This window comes from Marmota marmota, unplaced genomic scaffold (genome assembly GCF_001458135.2).
Source record: "Marmota marmota marmota unplaced genomic scaffold, marMar, whole genome shotgun sequence".
NCBI classification, from domain to species: domain Eukaryota; kingdom Metazoa; phylum Chordata; class Mammalia; order Rodentia; family Sciuridae; genus Marmota; species Marmota marmota.
In genome coordinates this window covers 45623930-45632735 of record NW_026000229.1, presented here as the reverse complement: position 1 = coordinate 45632735, position 8806 = coordinate 45623930, and the positions used below count along the sequence as shown (strand labels likewise).

General features: G+C 34.8%; 2 pseudogenes; both read right to left on the bottom strand.

Moving 5' to 3' along the window:
- The window catches only part of LOC107137695, a 19720-nt pseudogene extending 16803 nt beyond the window's left edge, over positions 1–2917 (bottom strand).
- Positions 2918–3145: 228 nt separating this feature from the next.
- On the bottom strand, positions 3146–4122 carry LOC107137694 (annotated as a pseudogene).
- Positions 4123–8806: the final 4684 nt, after the last annotated feature.

Genomic DNA, 8806 nt, shown 5'->3' with positions numbered 1-8806 from the left:
CATTATGAAGTCAAACAACAACAAGTGCTGGCGAGGATGTGGGGAAAAGGGTACACTTGTACATTGCTGGTGGGACTGCAAATTGGTGCAGCCAATTTGGAAAGCAGTATGGAGATTTCTTGGAAAGCTGGGAATGGAGCCACCATTTGACCCAGCTATTCCCCTTCTCGGTCTATTCCCTAAAGACCTAAAAAGAGCATGCTACAGGGACACTGCTACATCGATGTTCATAGCAGCACAATTCACAATAGCAAGACTGTGGAACCAACCTAGATGCCCTTCAATAGACGAATGGATAAAAAAAATGTGGCGTTTATACACAATGGAGTATTACTCTGTATTAAAAAATGACAAAATCATAGAATTTGCAGGGAAATGGATGGCATTAGAGTAGATTATGCTAAGTGAAGCTAGCCAATCACTAAAAAACAAATGCCAAATGTCTTCTTTGATATAAGGAGAGTAACTAAGAACAGAGTAGGGTCGAAGAGCATGAGAAGAAGATTAACATTAAACAGGGATGAGAGGTGGGAGGGAAAGGGAGAGAGAAGGGAAATTGCATGGAAATGGAAGGAGACCCTCAGGGTTATACAAAAGTACATACAAGAGGTAGTGAGGGGAAAGGGAAAAATAATACAAGGGGGAGAAATGAATGACAGTAGAGGGGGTAGAGAGAGAAGAGGGGAGGTGAGGGAAGGGGAGGGGGGATAGTAGAGGATAGGAAAGGCAGCAGAACACAACAGACACTAGTATGGCAATATGTAAATCAATGGATGTGTAACTGATGTGATTCTGCAATCTGTATATGGGGTAAAAATGGGAGTTCATAACCCACGTGAATCAAAGTGTGAAATATGATATATCAAGAACTATGTAATGTTTTGAACAACCAATAAAAAATGTTTTAAAAAAAGATGTTTTTATTTCATTTCTGAGAAAAAATTGTCATTGGAATTTTAATACGAATTTTATTGAATTAATAGGTTTCTTTATAGAACATGGACATTTTAGCAAGATGGATACCTAAAATCCATAAATGTTTTGTATCTTTCTTTCTGTTATGTTCAATTATTTTCAAAAAAGATCTTAAATCTTTATTTATAAGTATTTCATTTTCTGCATCTATTAATAATGAGGTGTTTTGAGGATTACCTTATATATTCTAAAGGTAGTAAGTAGAAATACAACTAGATTTGGTATATTGATTATTTATCCCACAACTTTAATAGATTTGGTTACTACAATTATTTTCTGCTAAAGTCTATAGGAGATACATGTGCAGGTGTGCTCTCTCTCTCTCTCTCTCTCTCTCTCTCTCTCTGATATTTTTTGCTATAAATTTCTGTCTTAGACCTATATTTGCTGCTTCCCTTTCGTTTTGGTGTGATATGTGTCCATTTCATTTGTTCACATGCTTTAAAATTTTCATTTTTATTTCTTCTTTGTCCCATTGTTTGTTTAGGATTGTGGTATTTACTTTTCATACTTTTGTAAATTATCTAAAGATTCTTAGCTATTTATTTCTGATTTCATACCAATGTGGTCAGCATAGACATCTGAAATGATTTAAAGCTAAAATTTCACAGGACTTGATTTGTGGTCTATCTGGTCTATCCTGGAGAATGAGCTACCTACCCTTGAGAGAATGTGTGTTCTGTTGCTGTTGGATGGAATTTTCTGTGTGCTTTTTAGGTCCATTTGCTGTCATTGTAGATTAAGGCAGATATTTCTTTATAGATTTTTGTGTCTTCATGATATGTCCATTGTTGAAAGTGTAGTACTGAAGTCCTTAACCATCACTGTATCACATTCTATCTCTCTTTGCAAAATCTTCCCTCAATGTTAGTACACATATATTAAAAATTGTTAAGGTTTCATGACTTAACCATTTTGCAATTATATAATGACCTCCTGTGTTTCTTTGTACACTTTGTGTATGTAATTGTATTTAACTTATATAAGCTTAACCACCCTTGCTCTCTGGTTTCATTTGCATACATCTCATAATACTTTTTTAAGTTGGTAAATATTTAACTTTTTTTCATATAAGAAATTGTACTTTTACTGTACACCTTCCCATATTTCTTCTAGGAAATACAAAAGATATAAAATGTTTTACTTATGTATTTTATATTTTCTTTTATGTTGTTAGTCCTTCAAGAAGTTTTTATATGTTTTATATGATTTCAACAATTCTTTGGTATTTCTATTTTGTTTATTGATTTTCTGAAATTTTTATCATTGTTTAATCATTTCTTTCTATAAGTAAGTTTGCTCAGCTTCCATAAAACTGTAATTGTGAATTCTTTGCCTGGTTGTCCATAGGTCTGGAGTCTGCTACTGAGGAAAATTGTGTGTTCCTTAGGTAGAGGGAAGTCTTCATGGTTTTCATGTTTCTTGTTGTCTTAAGTAGATTTCTGTGCATTTATTGGACCACTCAGCACTTTTAGACTTTATAGGGTTATTTCTGTGGGAAAAGATCTTACTCTGTGTGTGTTTGGAAAAGAAATGACTGAAAAGGGTGATACTGTCCTGGCTAGCATCGGATCATTGAAGAGTGGAGCAGGGATTTTTTATGGCTAGCAATTTAGGTGTTTGCCTTGGTGGAAACAGTTGATGTTCTGAGATTCTTTGTTTCTTACCTGAGATCTTGAGAGTCAGAGAAGCCCTCTTGGCATTGAGTCTTTCCCCATGGAGTATTGTGACAGTGGTGGCATGAGTATCTGATAAGTGATGTTCTTGGAAAGGTGTGGAACTGAGGAAAGAAGCATGGGCAGGTGCTGCCTTACTATAGATCTGTTTTCTCAGGTAGCCATGACAGAAAACCAAACTTAGGCCCACAGTGAGTGCCACTTACTCACACTGTACAGAAAAACATTCAAAGGGTTACCTTTATTTCCCATTCATCTAAAGCCATCAGAATACTAGGAAAAATATATATCTACCAATCTGCTCTGAAGAACAAGTAAGTCTTTGACAATCATAATTCAGTCAACATCATTTTAAAAAGTAATAGCCATTTATCAATGTTATATAGATGAAAGTATGTTAGAATATCTGACTTTCATTATTTTTCTTCATTTGCTTACTTCTATATGACTCTAGTGACTTTCTTGTAAAGAAACTTCTAAAGATCTGAAAAATACTATTTCTCTTCAATTATATTTTTAATCTGAGTATCTTCTCTGGAGTTCACAAAAGCTCTCCAGAGTTTTCTCATGGCTGTCTTCATTTCTTAGTTCCCTAGAGTGTAGATAAGTGGATTCAAGATAAGGGTGATAATGGTATAAAATACAGCAAGGAACTTAGCCATGGAGTGGTTGCTAAAGGGCCAGACACAGATAAAGATGCATGGACCAAAGAAGAGAATTACCACAGTGATATGAGATGTCATAGTGGAACAGGCTTTGGACTGCCCAGTAGAAGAGCATCTCCTGATGGTTATGAGGGTCACAATAGGAAATAAGCAAAATAAGGAAACAACCCATTGAGAGCATGCCACTGTTGGCAACAATGACTATCTGTACAAAATATCTGTCTGTGCATGCTAGTTTGCTCATAGAGGGAGATCACAGAAAATGCTGTGCACCACATTGGGACCACAGAAAGGCAAGTTTACTGCTTAGACTAACAGAAGTCCTACATGAATGAGACCTGAGCACCATGACATCACTAAAAGCAAAGTACACAGTTTCTTGTTCATGATGGTCATATAGTGTAGGGGCTTACAAATGACCACATATCTATCATAGGCCATGGAAACAAATAGTACCATTCAATATCACCCAGCACATGAAGAAGAAATGTTTGAGTGAAACAACAGCAAAAGAAAATAATCTTTTTTTTTTTTTTTACCAAGTTCATGATCATTTTAGGGGTGGCAAAGGAAGCAAAGGTCATATTCATAAAAGAGAGATTTCCTAGGAAGAAGTACATGGGGGTGTTCAAGTTTGGGGTAAAAAACACTGTAACCATCATGAGAAGGTTACCTGGTACAGTTACAACATAGATAGCTAAGAAGAATGCAAAGGGAATAATCTCTGCATCCATGAAACTGGTCAGTCCCACCAAAATAAATTCTGACACTTGAGACTGATTTAATAGTTCCAAGGACTCTGCCATGTTGCCTGCTCTTGCATGACCTGTGGAGAGAAAGAAGAGATGACTCATACCATGAATGTGGCCAAGCTTTTTCATTCCTTTGGGTTTTTCAACATAATTCAAAAACACAGAGAACTAAAGAAAACTAGACAGATGTGATTTCTTTAGACTAAAGAGCTTCTGTACATCAAAGGAAACAATTGACAGAGTGAAGAGATAAACTACTGAACAGGAAAAAGTATTTGCAAACTATAAATCTGATAATGGTTTAATATCCAGAATATATAAGGAACTCCAAACACTCAATAATATAAAAAAACTAACAGATTAAAAGACAGACAATAGACTTATCTTACAATAACATATACAAATGGTCAAATACTTAGAAAAAATGTTCAACATCACTAGCCATCATGCAAATACAAATTAAACCACAATGAGATATAAACTCCCTGTAATAATAATGGCTACTTAAAAATTAAAAAAAAAATGAAGATAAAAATGCTGGTGAGAATATAGAGAAAAAGGAACTGTTGCACACATTTTCAAAATGTGAATTAGTCCAATCATTATGGAAAATCATATGGGGTTTCATTAAAAAAATTAGCTGAACTATCACATCCATCAATCTCACTACTGGGTATATATGCAAAGAAAATGATGACAGAGTGGACCAAGTCGAAGAACAGTAATCATAATGATCCTCTTAGGATGATGAATTAAACACATTAACATACTTTTAGAAAACAACCAAAAGATCATAAGACATTAAAAATGCAGAAAAGAGATTTTCAACAAACTGTGATGGAAAAAAATGGATATGGAAACAAAAAATAAATCTAAAAAATTAAAAATTGGCAATTACGGCAGGAGCAAGGTTTCAGAGAGTGCCGGGTACTCTAAGGTCAGGACAACCCCTGGCCCTGTGCTGCCCTGCAGCCTGGGCACCTTGCTTGTTTTCAGAGGCTTGGTCTCACTGCTTGGTACAGACTTCTACCTCATCTGCTTTTGCCCGCTGAGGAGGTTGGAGAATTACCTGAAGGAACATCCACAAATCGAGCTGTTATTAAAGATGATATGCAGCCTCAAGGGTTCAATGTCTGGTCTGATTCATTTGGCAGATAGATAAATGTAATTCCAATTGTCTAAATTTTGCTTTCATTTAATGGCCTTTTAAAGTCAAATTCAAAGTAATTTTGCCCAATCCATGTAAGTTTTCTTCTATTAGATACATATTTTAAAAGAACAAAGGATAAAAAATCACATGATTATTCCAATAAGTGCAAAAAAGCATTTTTCCCCTTTTTAAACATATACTTGAAAAACAATTTACATAATATATTTTACCTAATATTTTTACTTACAATATTTCTTGAATGTTTCCCTTAACATTCAGTTTTACAGATCCTTATATGCCAGATTACTATTCAATTTACAGTTGTATAAGATAAAAAAAATTGTGTCTTTATTAGGAATATATAGGCTATGTACTTTTTTATCTATCCCACTCTATTTTACAATAATTAAACCTAAAATTCTATATGTATGTGAAGAATATATTTCTAGAAATATAATTTGAGGGTCAATGTTAGTGTTTGTATAGGTGTGTGCCTGGAATATTTCTGACTTTTACCATTATAATTTATGTACAGTTATAAAAATAAACATTAAATAAACAGCAAAAACTACTTTTAACATGAATAAACATATGAACACAATGAAGATTATGTTTCATAATATTTCCTTCACTTCATATTATGAACTAGTTTAAAAATGGCTGAGTCTTATCTTTAAGTGCATGTGCATGTTTTCATATGACATATTAAATTTGGAGAGAGTGTTGCCTAACACTTTATTATGATGTAAGAGGTCCAAAGCTTTCCATCTTCCGATATTACTGTCCTTACTGCTGTTGAAGAATCACTAGTCACTTACTCATGGCTGTTTTTAGTTACCTTCTTTGCTACTGTGACCAAAAGACCTGACAAGAAAAATTTGAGAGGGGGAAAAGTTTTTTGGGGAATTCCAGTTTTAGAGGTCTTAGTCCATAGATGGATGACTCCATTCTTTGGGACATGAGATGAGGCAAAAGAGTGTGGCAGAAGAAAATGGCTCAGGACATGGCCATCGTGAAGGTCAGAAAGAGAGAGAGAAAGAGAGAGAGAAAGAGAGAGAGACCCATTCTTCGGTGACAAAATAAATATCTCAAAGGCAAACCAACAATGACCCACCTCCTCCATTAACAAACTGCTTTCAGTAAATCATTAGTAGTAGATGAATGCATTAATTAGGTAACAGATTTCATAACCCAATCATTTCACCTCTAAGTTTTCTTGCATTGTCTCACACATGAAGTTTGGGGAGACATCTAAGATATAAACCATAACACTAGCCTTCCAGCCTTTGTTGCTTGACCACAAATACAATGCCATATGTTTTCATTTTTGTTTTAGTAGCATCCCAATACTGGTACCTATTTCCATTTCAATTTTTATAGCTCTATACATATTAAAATATGACAGCAGCACAAAATAATAATTTTTAAATGGCAGTGCCACTTTGGAAAGATAAATTCAGAGAAAGAAAGAAAAGATTTGTGGTAAAAAAAATTCTGTTGAATTGCACTGGCTAAGTTCAGAACAATCCACATGCAAGTGTTGGTGAAAAGAAATCTATCCCTTGGTGAGAATAGAGGAGTGAACACTTTTTTTTCCCAACTCATTCCTCCTAGATAGAGTTTGTTCTTGATTTCTTCTAAGAAATTTCCTACAAAAAATGGTCGTTGAGTTATTCTATTTTTTAAAAATTGTCTATGATTTTTGAGTGGCAGTTTCTGCTGTTAGAACTGAATATCATAGACATGAATAATCTATGAAGAAACAAGGACCAATTCAGCTTTTGTTTCTGAAGGCTGAGGTATTCAAGATTGGGTGGCAGCACCTAGGGTGGACCTTCTTCCTGCTGTGGACTCTGCACAGAGTCCCAAGGTGATGCTGGTCACTGCACTATCTCTCTATTATCATAAAGTCACCCCTACAGTCATAGGAGCCCCACCCTAATGAGCTCATTTAATTATCTCCCCAAAGTCCCACTGCAATATACCATAAACATCCAACTTTGGGGATTACATTTTGACATGAGAGTATAACACCAACAGCATAGCTGAGTTTTCCCTAATATAAAACTATTGGATTTTGTTTATTTTTTCTCTATAATCTTGAAGGTTGATTCAGTCAGCTTTTCTATCTCACTGTAATTTACTACCCCTTATCAACCTTTTCCCATTCCTCTTAAACCTACTCTCTCCAGCCTCTGGAACCATCATTCTATCCTTTCCTCTTTCCTGATATTAGAAAAAATGTTTTCAGTGTTTCTTTCAATAAGCATGATGTTGGCTATTATGGGTTTGTAATATAGCCTTTATTGTGTTGAGACATATTCTTTGTAGATATAATATTTTTGAGGGTTTATTTTTATCATATTGAATTTTACCAAATTCTTTTCTGCATCTATGAGATACTCATATATTTTTTCCTTAAGTTTATTGATACATTTACAGAATTTTGTGTGTTCTACCATGAATAATCAAGAACTATACAATGTATCATGGATTCAGATGTGCTGTTGGATTCTGTTTACTAGAATTTTCTTGAAAATTTTTATATCTATGTTCATTAGGGATATTGTTCTAACTGTCCTTTTTGTTATATATTTTTTCTTAGTATTGAATCAAAGGAGGCTAGTTTAATAGAATTAGCTCAGAAGATTTCCTTCTTTTTCTACTTTTTTCTTATAGATTGAGATAGTTGATATCAGCTCTCTTTTGAAGATTTTGTATAGTTCAGCAGTGAAACCATCCAGTCCTAGGATTTTGCTTGTTGGAAGTCTACTACTAATTCAATCTTGGCATTGGTCATTTTCTGTTTTTTTTTTTTTTTTTTAATTGATCGACTTTTTAATCTCAGCCTAGAAAACACCACTGTTGAAATCTATTGGGAATGTTTAAATCAGTAAAAAGAAGCAGGAATTAAATACACGAGGGTGGTTGAGTTATCCACACATGTAGGTGTCTATGCTCAAATTTGCTTACTTCCCATTTGGTACATTTCTAGAAGGAATTATACAGTAGGTACTTAGTAAGACAGGGAAGAGCCCTTAACATATTGGCCATTTTTAAAAATGTCCACCTTTCCTTCAATTCCACCACTATAGACCACAAACTTGTTGATGCTCACTCACAACCAGAGAAACTCTCAGAAACAAGTCATATCTTTAATCAGATTTCAACAAAAAGGAAAAGATGCTTTTTGGCTGCCAAATCACTAGAGATCATTAGTTGTTGTTTCTTTCTAGTTACTATTTCTAGCCACCCGCAGCTCAGGTGGGCATCTCTAACACTTACCCTCCCCAAAGATAATTCAGTCTTTCTGGCAGACTCACCTTATAGGGGAGAGTCAAAGGTAAAGGTACTTATATACAGCTAGTCATATTAAGGCCCTATCCAGACCTCTTGGATTAATGGCAGAATTGTAAGCCTTACATATTTGTCTCCTTGCTTATTCTTAATCTTATAAAGATCAGTTCTGTCCTAGCCTTGATGAAAGGAGCACAGGACCCTGCTCACATGATCCCCCCCGCCCCAATCCACTACCCGCAAAGCAACAGAACAACACTTTGCTGGCTTGTCACAAAAGTTCACAGGAAG